Genomic DNA, 22684 nt, shown 5'->3' with positions numbered 1-22684 from the left:
AGCGGCAACAAACAGAATTACAGATAAAATTAGCGTTTTCAAACAAGTTTATTGAACACACCTCTTTTGTTTTATTGGTCGAACACACATAGCCCCGCCCCAAACTCAGTCGTTTGACACTACAATGGAATAGTAAATGTATTTTAATATACATATATATAAAAAACAAATACTTCAGCTTTCAACGATGGAGTAATGTGAATGTGTGTATGTTTGCGTGTGTATTTTCCGCACTGGGACTGTTAAGTGCTTCTCTGCTCTGCGGTTCATCGTTCCATTGCCTCAGGGAAGCGTGCAGACCAATTGATCAAAACTCTCTCTCTCTCTCTCTCTCTCTCTCTCTCTCTCTCTCTCTCTCTCTCTCTCTCTCTCTGCACGTTTGTGTTTGAGTAGGATGTCATACCAGTCGCATTTCAGTAATTCCTATCGCCAAGGTGTTGCACTTGTGTGTGCACGTATTCTGCTTGATCTCAACGCAACAGCTAATAGAGTATGGGTGTGTGTTGTTAGTGTGTGCTTCTATGAGGGGGTGGGGAGACTGCCCGTGTGTGTCAGTCAAGAGTTGGATATAGCTCTCTTTTCACCAACATTACTGCATGAAAGAGCTGTCACCCAGCATTAGCCATTCCCTGCTCCATGTGTGTAAGAGGTGGAGAGAGAAAATGAACATGAATATCGGTCGAGAAAACCTTTGAAGGTCGTAGTTCACTGTACTACTATGCAGATGTCTGAGTTTGGTCATTTGACAGCCTGCTTAATGATGAATATATCTTGGCAACGCCAAGCGCTCACACGAGACTAGACCAATCGCAGGCTCTCAAAAAAAAAAAAAAAAAAAAAAAAAAATACCTCCCTTGGTCCAAAACTGGGACTAGACTTTTCGCATGATTACCCATCATGCTTTCACTCTATACTCGACCTCAGATTATTTTCTCCACATCCGGGAGTGTTGCTGCGTATACACACACTCACTGAGTGTTTATTGATCTTTTAAACGACAGAAAGCATAAGAAATAGACTCTCACCCGCTCAAAGCCAATTTTGAGGCATCTGTCGCATTCAACCTGCCATTTTCACTTCCCTCCCTCCATACACCCCCTCTCCGTCTCTCTCTCTCTCTCTCTCTCTCTCTCTCTCTCTCTCTCTCTCTCTCTCTCTCTCTCTCTCTCTCTCTCTCTGTCTCTCTCTCTCTCCCCCTCTGCGGAACTCAGTGCTCTTTCTCAGGCTGGATAACATTGCATTCATTAGCAGTGCGGTATACTAACATCATCTCCAAGATGCCTGATTCTCTTATCTCCTGCAAAGGCAAAAACCAATATGTTGAGCATGTTGCTTGTGTTTCTATTGTGGTGGGGGCTTTACGTCGACTTCTTTTGCTAATGATATTTTCTATCCCCTAAAGCTTGTCGCATTTGAACATTTTCACTGAAACATTACTCTGAATGTTTTTTTTATTTTCCCGCTATAACTGAATTTGTAAACATATTCCGAAATATATCAGCAAATTGTCATATTACGATTATGTAAATATCATGTAAATGCATTATTACAACATTACATTGTCATAAACGGATTTGGCTAAGCCAATATTCTGGTTTCTAAAAACTTGAGTAAACAGATGGAATTTTTGGTCATGTAAACGCATTATTCAGAATATCCACTATAACTGGGATTTTTATAGCTGTGCATGTCCAAACAAATGTTATTCTGGGTGATATAAGATATAGACAGTTGGCAGGTAAGTCAGGTAAGATTTATTTATTTTATAAAGGAAAGGTATATTTATTTGTTTGTTTATTTATATATAACAAACATTAAAAGAAGTGATCAATAAATCAACATACAAACACATAAAAGCATTTCTTAACCTACATTTTGCAGTTCATTGGGTTTTTGTTTGCTTTAGTCAAGGAAAATATATTGATTAAATCATTGTGCAAAATACAAACAAATAAATAAATAAATGGCAAGAGAAAGAGAAAATATCGAAATGCACATTTTAGTGGAATATGCTGATTCCTAAGGAATATTCCAACTGCTGTGAAGTATGTAAAATGACATGCATGTGGATGCGATTTCACATTGTAGCTACTGTTCTTGTGAGGACATTTGGTCCCCAAAATGCAGGTAAATCCTGAGACACGCACACACACACACACACACACACACGTTGGCATTCCCTGTTTTATGGAGACATTCCATAGGCGTAATGGTTTTTGTACGTTATACTATATCTCCCTACACTAACCCTGTACCCGTAACCCATCACAGAAAAGATTCAGCTAGCCTATTTTTGATATTTTTAAAACATCATTTCGTATGATTTATAAGCTGTTTTCCTCATGGGGACCAAAAAATGTCCCCAAGGTCAACATTTTCTGGTATTACTATACTTGGGGACATTAGGTCCCCATAACGAAAACCAGGACCACACTCACACTTAGGCTTGAGTGCCCACATTGTGAATCATCTGTCCCAGGAGATGGTGTTTATTTGAGGTCGGGAAAAAGGCTTCAATTTCAAAAGCACAATGGCGCGAATATTTCGTCTGGTCTGCCAGGATTTGGTATGCGACAAGTTGCTTACGACTCTCTCTCTCTCTCTCTCTCTCTCTCTCTCTCTCTCTCTCTCTCTCTCTCTCACACACACACACACACACACACAAACACACTCAGGGGGTAAGGAAAGGGACGGATAGAGCGAGTGAAGGGTTGCGGCGCGGGCGGGGGAGACGCAGTCGCGCACACGCATTGGCTACACGCGCTCTAGACAAATCCGTGTTCGAGTGACGTGGGAACGTGTGCGCGTTGAATATCTCTGCTATATACTATCTGTCTTGAGAGAGATTCACATTTGTAACTTGTTTTTTTTAATTTTATTACTTGACGACATTTTAAAAGCGTCAGTCCCCGAGACGAGCAAACCCCGCCATTCTTTTCTTTGCTTGCTAACTCGTTTACAGTCCATTTCTCTTGATATGCAATTATCTGTCCTCGTCTTCCTCTTTGGGAGCGCGACGGTCTTCAAACCGGAGACAAACTAAACTGGTAAGCAATAATCTCAGATTTTCTGTAGTCTGCGTGTGTGCTCGTGATTTTTGGGGGCTGTTTGGATGTTTCCGTTTGCATGTGTGTGTCCATGTGGAATGTAAAGAGCGGTCAATCGATGCCAAAATGCAAGCTTGCAAAGCTCAGCTGTCGATTTTCTCAAAGCTTTTCGCCTGCGTTTGGTTGTATCTGCAAATGTGTGTTAAATCAAACCGAACGGGGGAAAAATGTGATAAATGATGAAATCGTCTTCACAGTGGATCTGCAAGCGCATCCTCGCATTCATTATGCATGTGCAGCATAAACTCCTCTTATCTGGAGCTCGATGAAACAAACACACTGATATCACTGATATACTTCTAGAACGAGTCTGTTGTGGCCCATTGGACACATCCTGTCCTTTTAGCTTTTTGAAGCGAGAATGAAGGGCTTTTTATAGAGAAAGGCGTCCATTTTCGGTGTCGGGCTCCTCTAATGAATGCACTGCGGCTCGCATCAGCGCCCAGCCTCCCCCTGTCAACTCCCACACTTCACCCTGACCATTTATCTGATCTCACTGATCACGAGCTGGACCTTTTCACAGCCCTGCTCGTGCATGTTTGATCCATGCGTTTCAATCACGTCATGTGACCTTAGGAACATGGCTTTTGCTGTCAAGAGGCCTCTATTTCAGCATCATGCAATTTTCAAAGGAAAAAAAGATGCACTGGTCACACTGATAGATGATAGAGGCCTACATAAAGGCTTCTGGATGTTAAAATGCAGTAAAATCCTGGTAATTGGTTAAATGTAAGTTTTAAGTGCCCATTTTAAGTGCCCATTTTATACAGGCTAATTCTACTGGCAAATGTTGTTAACCAAATTGAAGGAAAAATAAATTTTTAGTAAAGTTTCTTTTTTAGTTATCAGGTGATTTATGTTTAAATGTATTAGTTTATGTTTTATGGTTGTATTTGACAGTTTTCGTGAACTTTAAGACATCACTGTCCCTCTGTTACATTGCACTGTAAAAAACAGCTATTAATAGCTGGAACAGGTCGGTGCATTAACATATACATTTATTATATGCATACATACAGTAGCAGAACTTCAATTAATTACAAAGTTTAAAGTACTAAAAATGCCATCCCATAATGCCTTTAACAGTTTCTGTATTTTTACAGCAACATTCTGGCAACTAGAGCTGCCTGTTTTTACTGTATAAGTAGACTTACGGTGGATTCCTATCAACTCTCACTATGAATGCGTGGCAATATTGCTTATCTGCACTTTGATTTCACCTGCCCAGTTTACAAGTAGTAATATGTCTCCCGTTCAGTGTCATATTGTACGATACACTGTAATAAAATGAATGAATCAGATAGCAGTTAAAAATCACACAGCACAAGCTAGTGATGGCAGTGTCTGGCTTTGGCACAGAAACCTTAATCATCATAGTTGTGTGCTCACAGGAAGCCTAAGATGTTCCTCCACCGTTTTTACATGGCCTATGACCACACAGAAATGTTTTAATGAAAGAAAGCACCTGGTAAGGGCTCAGGTTGTATCGCTCTCCGTTGGAGGATTCTGTTTAAGCAGATTGCGTCTCCTGGGATCATAATTATGTAATACTCTGAAGAGTCCTGTGTCAGCATTGCTGTACCAACACCATTTTCCCACGATCTATACAAGAATTGAGAGCATTTCAGAATACAACAAAGGAAAAGAAACCCCAGCGGATGGCCTTTTTGCTATTTTTAAAGAGCGGACCCCTGACTGAGATTATCTCCTTTATTCTCCGTATAATTTAAAGAAGTGAACTGTAAAAATAAGGAGTCCTGCAGCTGTAAATGACAGGTTTTATATTTGCAAGTGGAAGTCTCTGCGTGGTTTTGAAACTGATAAATGGTGAAATATGATCGAGACATGGATTGTTTTAGCAATTGGTTTCTCTTTCGTATGCCATCCCATGAAGTGCACATTGTGTTAGTCGTGACACTTTCCCAGGCACACTTGTTCTTTCCCACTAGACCAATACAGCTTTTAAAACAGCCATACTGCAGCAGAAAAACAAAGTGGAGTGAACTGACCCCTCATACCCTCGATCAATGCTGTCTATAGCAAAGCTATATCCTCGCAACAACACCGGCAAAAGAGTTTTTCTCACAAACTACATCAGTGAGGAGGTTTACACTGTTAAAACAGATTTAGAAGTAAGCTATTGTTCATATATTGACTGTTTATGGCATAGCTGCCAACTTTTGAGTTTTGCTTGGAGTGAGATTTATGTTTTGGGGGGGGGGGGGGGGGGGGGGGTTATGTTGACAAGATTATGTTGACATAAACAAGATTTATGTTTTTTATTTTTTTTTCAATAAAAAAAATTATTGCATCACAATAAGTGTATTGTGATTGTCAAAACATTTTAGTAACTAAACTGAATTTTATTAGGTTTAGCGACAACATGTTACAATGTTTACATGGTTCAATTTCTGGTAAGCTACGCTTTTTTATTATTTCAATTCAATTCAGTTATTGTGATTTGATTTAATATTGACTCATTTGGATAAATATTAGGTAGGCTACACAAGATAGGCATTCATTTTTCTCAAGAAAAAAACAACTCACCTAATGCTGTAAACATACAGAGAGCCCTATCAGCTGGCAGTATTATTTAAGGTTAAAAAATAACACAAATTAAATAAAATGCGTTTTTTTTATTATAATAACAACTTTATTTAATGATATAAGTAAAAATATAATAAATATGCAATATAGTACACATATTTAGCCAAATACACTCTATAGCTCTTTTTTTCTAGGCAACTAACGTGCTATAGCCTCTATTATGGTCATTAAATGGCTTTCCTGAGGTAAATGTTATGTGACATGATTGTTCTCCAGCTGTTTTATTGACACCTTTGTTTGATCGATATTATGTATGAGGAATATACATTTCGGTAAGTTGTACTGTATCTTTCAACAGTGTTCATTCGTGTTTAAAGTTATTTACTATCAGCTAGAGATGATCGGTTCACGTGCCGCTAGGGATCTGTCGCGTCACATTTACAAGCGCCAAAACGGTATTTATTGTCTGAATTTCGTAATAAAAGTGACAGAATCTGAGAGCTGAGATTTTTTTAATATCATAAGTAACCTGCTCTGTCTAGTCTGTCGGTCTCCGTGTCCTCTTTGCTTCGCGATTTTTCTGTGCGTGAGAAAATGGATGTGTGGCGTGAGCGCGTGTGAAGAGTGTCAATTGCGTGAGTCTCACGGTGAATGCGTGAGAGTTGGCAGCTATGTTATGGTCAGTGCAGTTAAGGTCCTGTTCATGGTTGTATTAGTGTGGCTTTCTAACCGACAGTGACATCAGATGAGTCAGGCAACATCTGTTTGCGGTGTGCTTACTTTTACCCTAGTGCAATGATGCAATAGTACTAATTTTAAACCATTTTTTGGCAGAGATGACTGATGTCTTTTTCAAGCAGTTGATGCCAATAGTGATATTTAATAAATGATGTTTCATTAAGAAAGTTCGGGAGGAACACGTTCAAATGATCTATCCAATCAACACATCATTCCAATCAGCAATTAACACGTCTATCCAATCAGCATGAGAGGAGGCCAAATATACACAGTCCTCGACAGTTTTCAGCATCCCTCTTGGCTGGTTCCTACCACAGCCAGGAATACAGGGGGAGCACTCTGGATTCAGGCCAAAATACTGAGCTCAAAGCCCTGTTTTCGGACAGCACGCCAAATACACATACTCTTTACTCGATCGGATTATTTTTAAGTGTGAATTCATGAAAGAAACATTTTTGAGAGTTCTTGAAGCATTTTAGATTTAAATCCTACTGAAATCTGCCATCAGCATGCAATCAATTGAATCTAGCAGAGCAAAATCATTGTCATGTGATCAAATAATATAATATAATTAATATTAGGCCTATATTAATATATATTAAATTGATCAAAAATGACAGTAAAGACATTTGAACATTGTTCCAAAAAAATAAGTCAAATAAATGCTTACTTTGAATTAATCAAAGTCATCCTTCTGTTTTTCACAAACTTTTTAAGCAGCACAACTGTTTTTAATATTGATAATAATAAGAAATGTTTCTTGAGCAGCAAATCAGCATATTAGAATGATTTGTGAAGGATCCTGTGACACTGAAGACTGGAGTAATGATGCTGAAAATTCAGCTTTACGTTCACAGGAATAAATTACATTTAAAAATATATTAATATAGAAAACTGTTGTTTAAAATTTTAATAATACTGTGCTTTTTATCAAATAAATGCAGACTTAATTTGAACGGGATATATATATCATCTCAGAATTGTCAGATTCTAATTTAGTGTGGCATCAAACTGAACAGATACACTCTCATTGCCTCATACACACCCATTGAGGCTTTTGGATCGTCCTTAGAGCTGTGATAATTAACTCTCCCTTTCGTCGGTCCCAACTGGGACTGAAACTTTCATGGAATGAGAATCCTTAAATACAGACGCGACAGAGTGCAAGAGACTATGATCATTTGTTTCCTTCATGCATAGTCATCAAACAGAACCTATAGCAAGCTGTAAGCAAGAGAAAATGATTCATTCAGTCGGTTCATACATTCTTTGTCTGGATCTCAAAAGGAATTAAGAAACAAGGTAATGCCACTTGTTTAGAGACTGTTAATTGCTTGTGGGAGGAGATACGGACATCCAGGTTAAGCAAACTAAATGAAAAAAATTCACTCACTCTCTTTTCCTTCGAGCTTCCTTTACAGATACTGATGCATAACTGGAACTATATGATTGTTCATCGTTCATTGAGCAACTGTCCCCCGGCAAGTTTATCTGAAAAGAAATTTACTGAAATAAAATAAACACATAATTATTAATGTATTAGAAGGAATATTCCTGAGTAGTACTGTACTGCCTGCTACTGTACAATTCAAACACCTATTAGATGCCCTTAAAATTATGTGAGTGCAGGGGAGATATATTCTATGGTTAGGAATTAAAGCTAGATGTGATTGGTTGTGTTGCCTGAATACGAGGAGATGTGAATTTAATTAATCAAACTGTTTAGTTTGGTTTTAAGTTCACTCATATTTAATTACAGCAACTTTTTGGTGAAATTCAGTTTTAGCCACATGTAGTGATATTACATACATATACACTCAAATGTTTGGGTTTGGTAAGATTGTTTTATATTTTTGAAAGAAGTTCTCACCAATGCTGCATTTATTTGATCAATATTACAGTAAAACTTTTTTTTTTTAGCAATAGTTATTGCAATTTTCAATAATTGTTTTCTATTTTAGTACATTTTAAAATGTAATTTATTCCTGTGATGGCAAAGTTGAATTTTCAGCATCATTACTCCAGTTTTCTGTGTCACATGATCCTTCAGAAATCATTCTAAAATACTGATTTGCTGCTCAAGAAACGTTTTGTATTTTTACTTTTTTTTTTTTATTGTTGCTGCTTAATATTTTTGTGGAAACTATAATTCTTTGATAAATAAAAGGTTTTTGTAGCAATCATTTGAAACATTGAAAAAGTGTTATCGTCACTTTTTATCAATTTTAATGCATCCTCACTGAAGATTAAAGATCCTCACTATGGCTCTAAACTTTTGAAATTTGAACATTAGTATATCACATTTATGCTGGTTTGTGGAGCCAGTTTTGGAATAGTGTAGATGTATTTTTGAATGAATCTATTGGATCAACTGAATAATTTTTTCAAGTTTGATACTGTGATTAATTTAATAAATAACAGTAGATCAGTGCACGAATTGGCTGTTTACTGTTCTTGTGGGGCTTAAATGGATGTATTATTAAACTATAAGTGATCTTGTGCTTTGTGCTGTGTTCTGACTGTTGAATTTGAATCTTTAAGGTGACCTCTTCCTGAAAGCCTTACGTGTCTATGGATATTGATATTATGCAAATTGCATGTGTATAAATATACTGCCTGCTGGCCCATCACAGCTCTTGTCTTTTCACAGAATTACACATTCATAATATTGGTCATGTCAGCTCGAGCTTGGCTGATAAGAGAAACAGGCGATCCATTAACTATCCATCACTATTGTGCTCTTGAGCAAGCTACTTTAACTAAAGTTGCTTGGGGGAGACGATCCATTTAACAAAAAGTATACTGTAAGTCACTTTTAATGATGTGTCTGCTAAATAACTAATTAGTTGAAGATTTAGCAAAGAGTTCAGTCTTTGAGATGAAACATGATCTGAAATGAACACCTCATTTCATGTCATGTCTGAATGTGTGTGTGCACAGTTCACGTGTGTGATATTCGTTACATTTGAATTATTAAAGACACAATGTGAGAGAAGCGCTGATGAATCACCAATGCCCGAGAGATACAGTTGTTAGTTGTAAAGAAGGTTTATTGGCAAAAATTACAGAAATTATTCAACCCCCCCGAATAAAATCCCTCACAACAGCACAGATCTGCAAAACAGGTGTGGTCTTAAGCAAGTGCCTCATTAGTTGCACCAGGTTTGCTTGAGCTAGAACACATGAAATATCTGAACTGGCTACGTTTGTTTGGCTGAATGTTAGAAATATGGCTAAGTCAAAAGAATGGTCCTAAAAGTTAAGAGAAGATATCATCGCCCTTCACAAACGGAACAGGATACAAAATGAATTTTTATGTTACAAAGTTCGGGAGGAGCTTGTTCAGGTAATCAACCAATCAGCACAAGAGGAAGCCGGTATAAATATAGCCTTCCCTCACCTCTGTCCCATGACAGTTTCACAGCATCCCTCCACCACCCCATCACCTCACTCTTGGCTGGTTTTCTATCCCAGTACTCTGGGTTCGGGCCAAATTCCAAGCTCGGAGCCCTCCCCCAGACAGCATGCCAAATATGCATAAATGACTATATCTGATTTCATGTACGTGTGAACTCGTGAAAATATAGCGAAGGAACTAAATGTTCCTAGAGACACTGTTGGAAGCATAGTTCACATGTTCAAAGTTAAAGGAACAGAGGTTACACTACCTGGATGGAGCAGAAAAAGGAAGCTATCAATGGCTGCAACCAGATTTCTGAGGAGGCAGGTTCAGAAAAACCCTTGAGTGACTGCAAAAGACCTGCAGCAAGACTTTTGTGGCAACAGGCACTGAGGTTTCAGCTTGCACAGTAAGGAGTGTACTAAACGCATTCCGGAACTCCGAGACGTACACACCTACTGACCCAAAAATCATATAAATAAGCCACAGAAGTTTTGGGATTCTGTTCTGAGGAGTGATGAAATAAAACTGGAACTTTTTGGCCCTATGGATAAGTGGAATGTCTGGAGGAAGAAGAATGAAGCATATGCTGAAAAGAACACTCAGTTAACATGAAAAGAACAACTACAGTTAAGCATGGTGGTGGCTCGGTGCTGCTCTGGGGCTGCTTTGTATCCTCTGCCACTGGAAACCTGCAGCGTATGGAAGGCAAAATGGATTCATTAAAGTATCAGGAAATCCTAGGAGAAAACTTCATGCCATCCATCAGTGATGAAGCTGAAGCTTGGCTGTCATTTGGAACTTCCAACAGGGCAATGATCCCAAGCATACCTCAAATTCCACCCAGGCTTGGTTGCAGAAAAAGTCCTGGAAGATTCTAAAGTGGATCTTTGAACCCCATTGAAAATCTCTGGTGGGATTTGAAGAAGGCGGTTGCAGCACGCAAACCCAAGAATATTACTGAACTGGAGGCCATAGCTCATGAGGAATGGGCTAAGATTCCTCAGAAACACTGCCAGAAGCTGGTGTCTGGTTATACATCTCGTTTGCAGCAGGTCGTAACAGCAAAAGAGTGTTCTACTAAGAATAAAAGATGCTTGACATGAAGGGGTTAAATCATTTTGAGATAGCAGAAGTCATTAAAAGTAGCATTTTCAGTTGAATTTGGGGGAACCACTTGAAAAATTTGTTATGTTGAGCTATTTCAATTAATTTTGTTTGACTTGTTCATTGCAAACAGCTGAAAGTCTGTACATTTTGCCAATAAACCGGATTTGCAATGGGGGTTATAATTCCGATTACCGATTAATGTAATAATTTTGATTACAACTATAGGTTAAAGGGTTATTTCACCCAAAAATGAAGATTCTGCCATTATTTACTCACCCTCAAGTTGTTCCAAATCCTTAAGACTTTCTTTAATCTTAGGAATACAAATGGAAATATTCTTGATGAAATCTGAGAGCTGTCTGTCCCTCCATTGACATCTACGCAACTACCACTTTGATGCTTCAAAGCGTTCATAAAGAGATCGTAAAACTAATACATATGAATTGGGCGCTTTAGTCCATTTTCTGAAGAGACACGATCGCTTTATCATGATGAACAGATTTAATTTAGTATTTTATTCACATATTAACATTGATCAGCGAACATAAACAGAAGCTCAGCCGAATTGACGCGTGAGAACAAACTCAAACGCGCTGCGTAACACATGAAAATGAACCTCATTGGTCCGTGCAGAAGCTCAAACATGCTATGTAACATGGTAATGAACCTCATTGGTTCTTGCGGAAGCTCAAACGTGCTGCGTAACACATGAGAATGAATCTCATTGGTTCTTACGGAAGTTTAAACTGCGTAACATGAGAATGAACCTCATTGGTTCTCACAGGTCAAGTGAACATGCTTGAGCTTCCGTTTATCATAACTGATGTGTGAGTTGATGAATGTTTATATGTGAATAAAAGCCTAAATTCAATCTGTTCATCATATAAATCGATCGTGTCTCTTTTAACTGACATCAGAGATGACTAGAGCTGGAAAGGACCAATTGAGCTGCTGATACGAGCATGCACGAACTAAGTAGTTGACTTGAGTGAGGGGTCGAAATGAATGAGGTTTTATAGATTTCTAATGGTTTATGTAAAAAGGTGAGTTGAGTAAGACTAGTTTATTCACTTTTTATGCTTTAGACATGTAAAATATCCACGTTGCACATAATTATTGGGTGCTTTAATGATAGAATTATGTATTTGTGACGTTATCGTGTGATTACGTAAACGAACTAGTGAACTGGGTTTTTTGGAACCGGTTCATTGAAACGAACTGTCCGAAATAACCAGTTCAAGGAAAATAATCAAATTTCCCATCTCTCAGCCTCAGATGCTATTAAAACTTCAGATTTCGCTTTATTTTCTGAGTTATGTCTGTATTAATGTACTTTCTGCATTTGGAGGGACAAAATATATGATCGTGGAATCAGTCTACACATTTCCTGCTTTTTCCTCAGTGATTTCTGTTTGTTGAGACAGCCACATAATATTTTTGCTCCAGTGTGTTGTGGTGGTGTATTGTCTATTTCATGTAAACATGCTCTTAAACAGCACTTAAAAACATTGCAAACTGTGGTTGGTTACTCTACATGTCGACCAGACATGTAACAGGTCTGTTCCAGCCTAAAGCCGACTTTCCACTATCCTCGACATTTACATACAATTGTTGCAGTTGCATTCGCTTGGAACTTTCACATTTTTTTCACCATGGTAAAATTAATGAAAAATAAATATACATACATGATTGCCAACACATCTGAAAGAAAAGCAAAGTAGGTAGTACTGATCAATGTATATAATTATGTAATAAATTATTATTTCAGACATAATTATTTATATCTACTAATAATACAGAAATAATGTTTAAAGCAAAGATTTTAGTAATTCTCACCTTGCGCTCTTAGTTTTGATTAGAATAGGCCTTACATCACATCTGGTCGAGTTTGCATAAGGTCTTACTGCAAAAGTTCCTGTAATATTGTCCACTGGAAATGACTGACTTCTGGTCTGTCGTTTGTCATAGATAGTTAAAAGGAGGAAGGTCGGCAGTAGACAGGTCAGCCAGAATAAGCTGCAGTGGGAACTAGACCTAATGCTATTTAGTTAAGGGCATGCGATACTAGCCTAAACTTAATTACCTTTACTAATGAAAAAATAAAATAGCTATATATCCATTCTTAAGTAAATACAATTAAAATGTCAGAATGCAGAATCAAATAATCTTTCACATTTCACTTTTAATATCAGCGACATGCATTGCATTTAAGGTAAAATACTCAACTATTCAAAACTTTGTGGTAAGATTTAATACTTTTATTGAGCATGTAGGCCTATGCATTAAAGGGATAGTTCACCCCAAAATTAAAATTCTGTCATCTGTTTTTCTGTTTACTCACCCTCATGTTGTTCCAAACCTGTATGCGTTTCTTTCTTCTGTTGAACACAAAAGAAGATATTTTGAAGAATGTTGGTAACCAGACAGTTCACGACACCCCATTGACTTCCATGGTATTTTGTCTTACTATAATGTAAGTGAATGGAGTACATCAACTGTCTGGTTACCAACACTCTTCAAAATATCTTATTTTGTGTTCAACAGAAGAAAGAAATTCATACAGGTTTGGAACAACATGAGGGTGAGTAAATGATGACAGAATTGTCATTTTTGGGTGAACTATCCCTTTAAATGTATCAATAGTGACAGTAAAGACATGTATAATGTTACAAAAGATTTCTATTTTAAATAAATGTTGTGCTTTTGAAGTTTTCACAAAACACATTAAGCAGTACAACTGTTTTCAACACTGATAATAGTAAGAAATGTTTATTGAGCAGCAAATCAGCATATTAGAATGATTTCTGAAGGATCATGTGTGAAGACTGGAGTAATGATGTGTCACAGTGTCTGGTTTGTGTTCCCTGGGTAAACACTAGAGGTCCCCTTCCCTCACGGTGTCACTCACTCATGAACTGCAATTCCCACAATCCTGTCTGTACTCATCACTGTTCATTGCACCCAGCTGTTCCCCATTATCAGTGTTAGTTTCTGTGTGTATAAAAACCCTGTCTGTGTTAGTGTTTGTTATGGATAGTGATGGCCAGATCGAGGCCTCGTGAAGCAATGAAACAGTTGAACCAAATGTGCCATATTGTTTCGAGGCTTCGAATCAATCCGACACCCGTCTCAACGGTGACACCTAGTGGTCACTTGCAGGTGTTGATCTGAAACAACCTTGACGAGCCATTAAAAAAATGTGTTGTTTTTTTATTATTATAATTTTCTAATATGTGTCTTTTTAAGATTGTAACCTATAGGCTCCTCACTGTGCATAATGTTATTTTGGTCTTGCAAAATGAATATTAATAAAAGAAATCAAGCCACAATGTCTCACTTTTTTAGAGATTTTTATTCAAAAATATTAATTTCTCTGCTGTGGAAGGACTTAGACTACTTCTTTTTTTACAGATAATTTCTCCAGCCTTTGAAAAAATCCTCTCACAAGGGACACTTGTTGCTGGCATGCAAAGATATATATATATATATATATATATATATATATATATATATATATATATATATATATATATATATATATATATATATATATATTGTTTTGGTGATTTTCCTTTTATTGTGACAGGACAGTAGAGAGATGACAAAAAAACGAGGCGGGAAAGGTCCACGAGCCGGGACTCGAACTCGGGACGCCCGAGTGCAAAGACGCTTCATGTCGGCGCACTGACCACGAGGCCATTGACGCAGACGGCAGAGATATTTTTTTTTAGCTAGTACATACAAATGAGGAAAGATTACTGCTATCTCTTTCCAGTTTCATTTAAATTCCAGTTAAATTTAAATGCAAGCCTAAATAGCCTATAACTAATCAAATCGCACTATGTCACTATATCACCAAAAATCCGCTATCTCAAAATCAAACTCCTCTCACAAAAACCCACGAGGTCAATATGCGTTGATTTCACTTTTATACAGATGTGCGACTGTGTGGTCTGTTCCCGACCGTGTCAATCAAACGCTGATTCGGCGGACCACACCTGATGAAACACTTAGTGAAACACTTCGAGGCTTCGTTTGGCCATAGTCACGTGACATAGGTGTTTTGAATCACGCTTCGGATCAGTGTTTCGAAACATCTGCGCTTCGGGATCTCGCAAAGCTTCGGAACGACTGTTTCGCGTCAGCCATCCTTAGTTATGGAGTCCTTGTTTAGTTCACACCACTTCCTGAGGTCAGTCTTGCATGTTCCTGTTTGTTTCTTGTTTTTGGATTACTTATATGGATATTGACCTATTGCCTGGACTGGATGTACGAATACGGATTACCCTTAAATAAAAGCTGCATTATTGGATCTACTTTTGTCTTCGTGTGTGCGATCGTGACAGAAGGACTCCGTCACATTTAAGATCCAGCAGTATGGGGTTTCGTATCCTTCCCCCCCACTACTGAGAAGGAGAGGAGGGGAAGATTCAGTAATTTAATGGCCCTACGGCAGCAGGGTCGGTCGGTGAGTAGTTTGTCGCAGGCATTTTGGACCTTATCGAGAGGTATGAGGTACAATGATGCGGCACTGAAGGATTTTTTTAACAACTGCCTCGACGACCCTTTACTCCGTTGTGAGATGATGGGGCTGGAGAACCTGGATTTTTGGGAGTTCATTGACTACCTGGAGAGGCGTAACCGGTGGGCTACGTCAGACCCACTCGTTTCTCCAGGGGGGAGGGCTGACCTTGCACTGGTGTCTCCGGACGAGATAGCTGCTGCCGAACCGGTGTTTCCATCGGTTGCGGGGCGTGACCTGCCGCAGACCGTGCCGTCTGCCAGCACGGTTGCGTCCGTGGAACTCGTCCGGGGATGGAGTGGACTAGTGTCCAAGCTGGCCGATCCGCCACTGAGATCTGTCCGAGCAATCAATATCCTGAAGGTTTCACGAGTCTCAGCGCTTTCAATTCCCCAGGCCGCCATGCCAGAATCTCAAGCCGCCGAGACCGCTGATCCAGAGCCAGTCGCCTGCACAGCGGATCCAGAGCCAGTCGCCTGCACAGCGGATCCAGAGCCAGTCGCCTGCACAGCGGATCCAGAGCCAGTCGCCTGCACAGCGGATCCAGAGCCAGTCGCCTGCACAGCGGATCCAGAGCCAGTCGCCTGCACAGCGGATCCAGAGACTGTTCACGTCACGCCTGCCGAGCCAGAGACTGTTCACGTCACGCCTGCCGAGCCAGAGACTGTTCACGTCACGCCTGCCGAGCCAGAGACTGTTCACGTCACGCCTGCCGAGCCAGAGACTGTTCACGTCACGTCTGCCGAGCCTGTGTCTCCGGACAAGATGGCCACCGCCGAGCCTGTGTCTCCGGACAAGATGGCCGCCGCCGAGCCTGTGTCTGTGTCTGTTCCTGAGCCTGTGTCTGTGTCTGTTCCTGTTCCTGAGCTGGTGTCTGTTCCTGTTCCTGAGCTGGTGTCTGTTCCTGTTCACGTCACGCCTGCCGAGCCAGAGACTGTTCACGTCACGTCTGCCGAGCCTGTGTCTCCGGACAAGATGGCCACCGCCGAGCCTGTGTCTCCGGACAAGATGGCCGCCGCCGAGCCTGTGTCTGTTCCTGAGCCTGTGTCTGTTCCTGTTCCTGAGCTGGTGTCTGTTCCTGTTCCTGAGCTGGTGTCTGTTCCTGTTCCTGAGCTGGTGTCTGTTCCTGTTCCTGAGCTGGTGTCTGTTCCTGTTCCTGAGCCTGTGTCTGTTCCTGAGCGGGTGCCTGTTCCCGTTCCGTGGCCACCCGAGGGGTCGTCTCCGCCATGGCCACCCGAGGGGTCGTCTCCACCATGGCCGTCCGAGGGGTCGTCTTCGCCATGGCCACCCGAGGGGTCGTCTCCGCCCTGGCCGCCCGATGGACTGTCTGCTCCGCCCTGGCCGCCTGAAGGGTCGTCTCCGCCCTGGCCGCCCGATGGACTGTCTGCTCCACCCTGGGCGCCTGAGCGGAAGGCTCCGCTGTGGCTGCCCGATGGACTGTCTGCTCCACCCTGGCCACCTGATGGGTCGTCCGCCTCGCCCTGGCCGCCCAATGGGTCGTCTGCTTCGCCCTGGCCGCCGGCTAAGCCGTCACCCCCTGTTCCTGTTCCCCTTCATGGACCTGGCCCCCATCCCTCCCCCTGATCCTCCACCGTTCCACCTCCCTCCTGGACTCTTGTTTTGTAGTGTTGTCTTGGAGCGTCTGGTAGCCGCTCCGTAGAGGGGGGGTTATGTCACAGTGTCTGGTTTGTGTTCCCTGGGTAAACACTAGAGGTCCCCTTCCCTCACGGTGTCACTCACTCATGAACTGCAATTCCCACAATCCTGTCTGTACTCATCACTGTTCATTGCACCCAGCTGTTCCCCATTATCAGTGTTAGTTTCTGTGTATAAAAACCCTGTCTGTGTTAGTGTTTGTTGCGGAGTCCTTGTTTAGTTCACACCACTTCCTGAGGTCAGTCTTGCATGTTCCTGTTTGTTTCTTGTTTTTGGATTACTTATATGGATATTGACCTATTGCCTGGACTGGATGTACGAATACGGATTACCCTTAAATAAAAGCTGCATTATTGGATCTACTTTTGTCTTCGTGTGTGCGATCGTGACATGATGCTGAAAATTCAGCTTTGCATCACAGGAATAAATTACATTTTAAAATATATTTAAATAAAAAACCGTTATTTTAAATGTAATAATATTTCACAATATTACTGTTTTTACTGAATCTTTGGTCAAATAAAGTCAGCCTTGGTAAAAAAAACAACAAAAAAACATTTTTCAAACCATTCCAACTCTTACCGCCGCCAAACTTTTGTACATTTGATCAGTTCAAGCATGGAATCGAACTCATGACCTTGCTAGTGCTATGCTCTACTGTTCAAGCTTAAGGAACACGATGTTTCAAAATTCATTCGGAAGAAACGTGATAAGGCTACACAGTACACACATCATTCATTTTGTGTGGATAGCCTAGCACTCAAAGTGTGAGTTGGACGTGCACGATGGCCACAATTTGAGCACACTGGAGGGGAGGCTGGCAGAAAGAGAGTGTGGTATGACCACAGTCTAGAAGTGTAGTGTGAATGTGAGGGGTGTTATAAAGGGTGTGTGTAAATGAGAGGATCAGGTGTTATACTCTAATCCTTAGTTAACGATGTCATCTCTCAGCTGTCAGCGTGACGATGATGCTGCAGTAGCGCTACATTCATCCAAACAGAAAGGTGAAGGTAGTGTTTCATTGCATTCATTTGATGTATAATGCTATTCACTTTTCAAAGTGAATCATTCAAGTGTTTCCTTGCACAAAGGTGTTTCGAACTTCAGTGCGCTTGCTTTTGTTTGATGTCATTCGCACTCTCCATGATTATATTGCTTTTGCTCTGTCCATTCTCTCTCTGTCTGCCTCTGTCTCACGCTCGTTCTCCCTCTCTTCCGAGCGACGCAAAAGAGGTCATAATTGACGCTCTTTGTCATGATTGCAGCAGGGACTTATGTGCTAATTATTTTGATTCACGAGTCATAATAATTGGACGCGTTTCCCATAATTACAGCTTCGCCTTTCACAGTCATGACATGATTTGTCTGAATGGTGTATTCATTGTCTGTAATTTTGATCGGTTACTTGACATACACATTGACATGTCGAATGTATGGTGAGGAAGTAATGATGGTGGAAATGAGTTATTTTGTGTTACTTCTTTCCCCCTCCCCCTCAAGCCTTGCAAATCAAATCTCGCATGACTGCAATAACTGGGAAGTTATGAATGGAAGCACCGCTGATTATGTGACCGTCTCATGAGAACAGGATCTCTGCTATTTTTTTCCTTGTCCTTGTGTGATTATAAATAGATGTAAAAAAAAAAGAAAAAAAAGTGGTCTGCCAAGCCAAATGTTTGTATTTACTGCGATAGTAAGTGGCAGACTTTGGAAACACAGAGACAATCTGCTTCATAAGAGGTGTTGTGTGTGGTTCTCACTTTGATGCTCTTTTTTTGCCTACTTCAGTTTAAACATAGCAGAGGCATCAGACTGAAACAGACACTGAAAGCTGCTGACTGTCTTATGAGTGACTCTCAGGCTTATTACTTTGACATATAGAAGAAGAGTGTATTTCATACAGCCCCAGTTAATGTTTCTTGCAGAAGTGGAGTTAAACGCCCCAGGACATCGCACTGGCCTTTTGGGCCTTTTGTGAACTACAAAAAAATGATGACCTAGGCCTATTATTAATCTGTAACACTTTTGGTGTTTTGGGCAGTGTTTTTGTGGGAGGAATATAATTCTTCTTTTGAGGAAATAATTATATTTTGTTATGTATCTATGGTGTTGTGAATGCTATAATTTAGTTTTTTTCTGGACCCAGATTTATCCAAAATATCCTTAATGCGAAACTTTTTAATTATATTATGATGAACTGCATAGACTAGATTAGAATATGCAACATTATTGTTTATTTATTTGTTTTGTGTTGATATAGCTTGAAATTTGATGGTTTCATGCTATGCGCAGCCAATTATTCTTTGCATGAAACGCATTGTACCATAGCATTGTATATGAAATCATGTAAAGAAGAGTTTGATTGAGTACCTTATTTATTTCATTTTGTATTTTTGCTACATTCTACACTGTTATAGGTGCATTCTATGTTTTTTTTTGTTTTTTTGCATTAGCATTGTTTTTCCCTGCCGTCTACAGACCCCATTTTGGGGTTTTGACCCACCAGTTGAGAACTTCTGCTGTATTGTTCACTCCTGTTCAAAAGTTTAGGGTCTGTACGATTTTTTTTTAAAGAAGAATTAATGATTGCATTAAGCAATGATGCATTAAATTGATCAAAATTGACAGTAAAGATATTTAAAGTTCACACAAAAAAGAAAATTCTGTCATGATTTACTCATCCTCTTGTCGCTCCAAAACCATAATACTTTCACTCATCTTAGAAACACAAATGAAGATATTTTACTGTCCCTCTTTTGACAGCTACACAACTACCAGTTTGACGCTTCAAAAAGTTTTACGATCTCTATGAACTTTTTGAAGCGTCAAAGTGGTAGTTGCGTAGTTGTCAATAGAGGGACAGAAATCTCTCAGATTTCAAAAATATCTTCATTTGTGACCTTATTTTGGCATTTGTGTAAAGTCTTACGAGTTTGGAACGACATGAGGGTGAGTAAATGATGTCAATTCTTTCTTTTTTGGGCGAATTAACCCTTTAATGTTAGAAAATATTTATTTATGTTCCAAATAAATGCTGTTCTTTTGAACTTATTCATCAAAGAATTCCACAAAAATATTATTAAGCAGCACAACTGTTGAAGGATCATGTGACACTGAAGACTGGAGTAATGATGCTAAAAATTCAGCTTTTGCCATCAGAGAAATACATTACATTTTAACATATTTTAATATAGAAAACAGTTCTTTTAGATTGTAGTAATGTTTCACAATTATATTTTTCATTGTATTTTGATCAAATGAATGCAGCCTAGACATTATTGTAATGCAAAAAGTGTTCCAAGTCTCTTTTTTTCATGAAATTATCAAATATTCGTTTTTAGCATTAGTATTTGTTGGTTTCTGTTTGTAATAAGTAGCTTGGCAACCTACACTTATGAAGTTTTAAAGCTTCTTCAACGCTGGCAATGTGATAAAGCACCATTAATCAGTGATTGATTACACCGCTAGAAAAGAGGCGTTTGTGATCTGTGAATGTGACTTTGAGCTGTAGTGATGAAGACTTAGACCCAGTTTACACAGGTTAATGTCACATGATAGTTTATTCCCTGCTGAGACTCAGCTGAGAGTGAGAAAACAGACTGTTCCTGTCTCCGTTATTCATAGCTTTATTACCAGATTCTTGTATTGATCAAAATAAACTGTATTCACAGTGTGAGAAGAGATTAGATTAGAGATTTTAAGCTTCTCCGTCTGCTTTTATCTAGACATTTTTATTGGTATTTTTTGATTAATAACTTTACCCTTACTTGTGGTCACACTGTATAACAAAGTCAAAACAAAAAAGCCTTTCTAAGATATTAGACTAACTTTCCCTGAAGTGAAAAGAATTGTGCTTAATTGAATTAAATTTACAGTTGTAGTGTATTTTAAATCTTAAATGTATATATTTTTTTAAAACTGCACTTGAAGGTAATTGCCAGGTTTATGTTCAGTTTGTTTGTGTTTGAGGGTCCGTTTAAATGACGTTTTGGCAGTTCATTTACACGACAATGGCGTTTTGGGGGCCTGAAACTTGCACTTTTGAAAATGAGTGCAAGTGCAAGTTTTTGAAAACAATACTGTTATTGTCTCCATGAAAACTACAAAAAAGCGAATTTGTGAAAACAGTGACGTCATGCGCATGTGTATTACGTGTTCAGTCACATCACCAACTACTGGCCTGGCAGCATATTACAGCATTTATTATTGATTTCGCAGATCCATGTGAACGGGGAATGTTGTCTTCTGTTTACGAAAATACGTTTTTAGTACATCGTTGTCGTGTAAACGTATACCCTTAGTTTGGTTTGCCCTTTCTGCCTGTATGTATTCACCAGTTAGTTTCCTTGGTTACTGATTGTTACGCACCTGTTTCAGTTTCTGTTTATTAGCCTCCCTTGAGTATTTAAGCCTTCAGTTCTCTTAGGCCCCGTTTACACGTACATGGTTATTTTGAAAAACGGAGCCATTTCCCTTCGTTTGTGCCCTTCGTTTACACGCAAACGGAGAATTCGCCTCTGAAAACGATTCTTTCTAAAAACTCCGGTCAGAGTGGAGATTTTGAAAAACTTCGTTTGCACGTTTGCATGTAAACTGAGAAAAACTGAGTTAAAGTAAACTGAGTTTTAGGCAGCCGACGTCACAGTATGCGACAGAACTTGCACCTGCGACAAAAGTGCGACCTTGTTCAAAAGAGAAAGAGGAAGTGATTCGTTGCTGTTGTTGCTATTTTCGGGATTCTGATTGGCTAACGTGGGCTTGAGCTTCCCGTTACACTGCCACCTACAGGTTTGGCATGCTCTTGACGGCATATATACACAAGTTTGTGTAAACGAACACTTTTCTGAAAACTGACAGGTGTGCACAATGTTATTTTTGAAAACGGAGAGGGTGAAATGTCTGTTTATGAAAATAGCCGGCCATGTGTAAACGTAGCCTTAGTTTTTTGTTTGGTGTTAGGCGTCAATGTTTTACGTGGTTGTTTTTCTATGATTATTATTCCTGTTGTCTCCTGCGTGTTCCAGATTGGTTATCATGTCATGAAAATGTGCTCCAATTACAAGTACACTTTGTGATAATGTCAATTACATTTTTTTTACTTTAAATTACATTTTAAATTATTATGGTGCAATGCTTGTTTGTCGTGTTTTAAAGCAGTTCGTTATTTTGATGTGTTGACTAACATACTAAAAGCACGTAAAGTACTCGATTGTCATTTTCAGTCATTCAATATTATATTTAAAGTTAATATATTTTAAATGTACCAAATTGCTAATTCTTAATTACAAATATGTAATTACAAAATATCAATTATAATATATTATATATAAAAGAAATATAGAATAAACAGAAAACATACAAGTTTCAATACAAATTACATTAAAGTATATATTAGTTTAGCAAAAATGCTTGTCAGTACATTCTGCACACTTAAACCATATTTCAAAGACAATAAGAGTAATTATGATATGACATATAAAGATGAACTTACATCCTACTTAAAATGGGTAAAAAAAAAAGCTCTCTAAAGTTCAGCTAATTTGATTTAATATAAATTTAAACTATAATACATTTTCATTATTTGCAATTACATGCAATTAAGTG

At 39.2% G+C, this 22684-nt stretch overlaps 1 protein-coding gene across 1 annotated transcript in view; it reads left to right on the top strand.

Annotated features, from left to right (window-relative positions):
* The first annotated feature begins 2702 nt into the window (after positions 1-2702).
* cacng8b (calcium channel, voltage-dependent, gamma subunit 8b) overlaps positions 2703-22684 on the top strand; it is a 31029-nt gene continuing 11047 nt past the window's right edge. Inside the window, exon 1 of the mRNA XM_082149124.1 lies at positions 2703-3047. The gene's annotated coding sequence lies outside the window, so the exon portion shown is untranslated. The remainder of the gene's footprint in view (positions 3048-22684) is intronic.

This window comes from Leuciscus leuciscus (genome assembly GCF_965113295.1).
Source record: "Leuciscus leuciscus genome assembly, chromosome: 20".
In the NCBI taxonomy this organism is placed as follows: Eukaryota; Metazoa; Chordata; class Actinopteri; order Cypriniformes; family Leuciscidae; genus Leuciscus; species Leuciscus leuciscus.
Note: the sequence above shows the minus strand (reverse complement) of the source record. Positions and strands in the feature narration are given on the sequence as shown.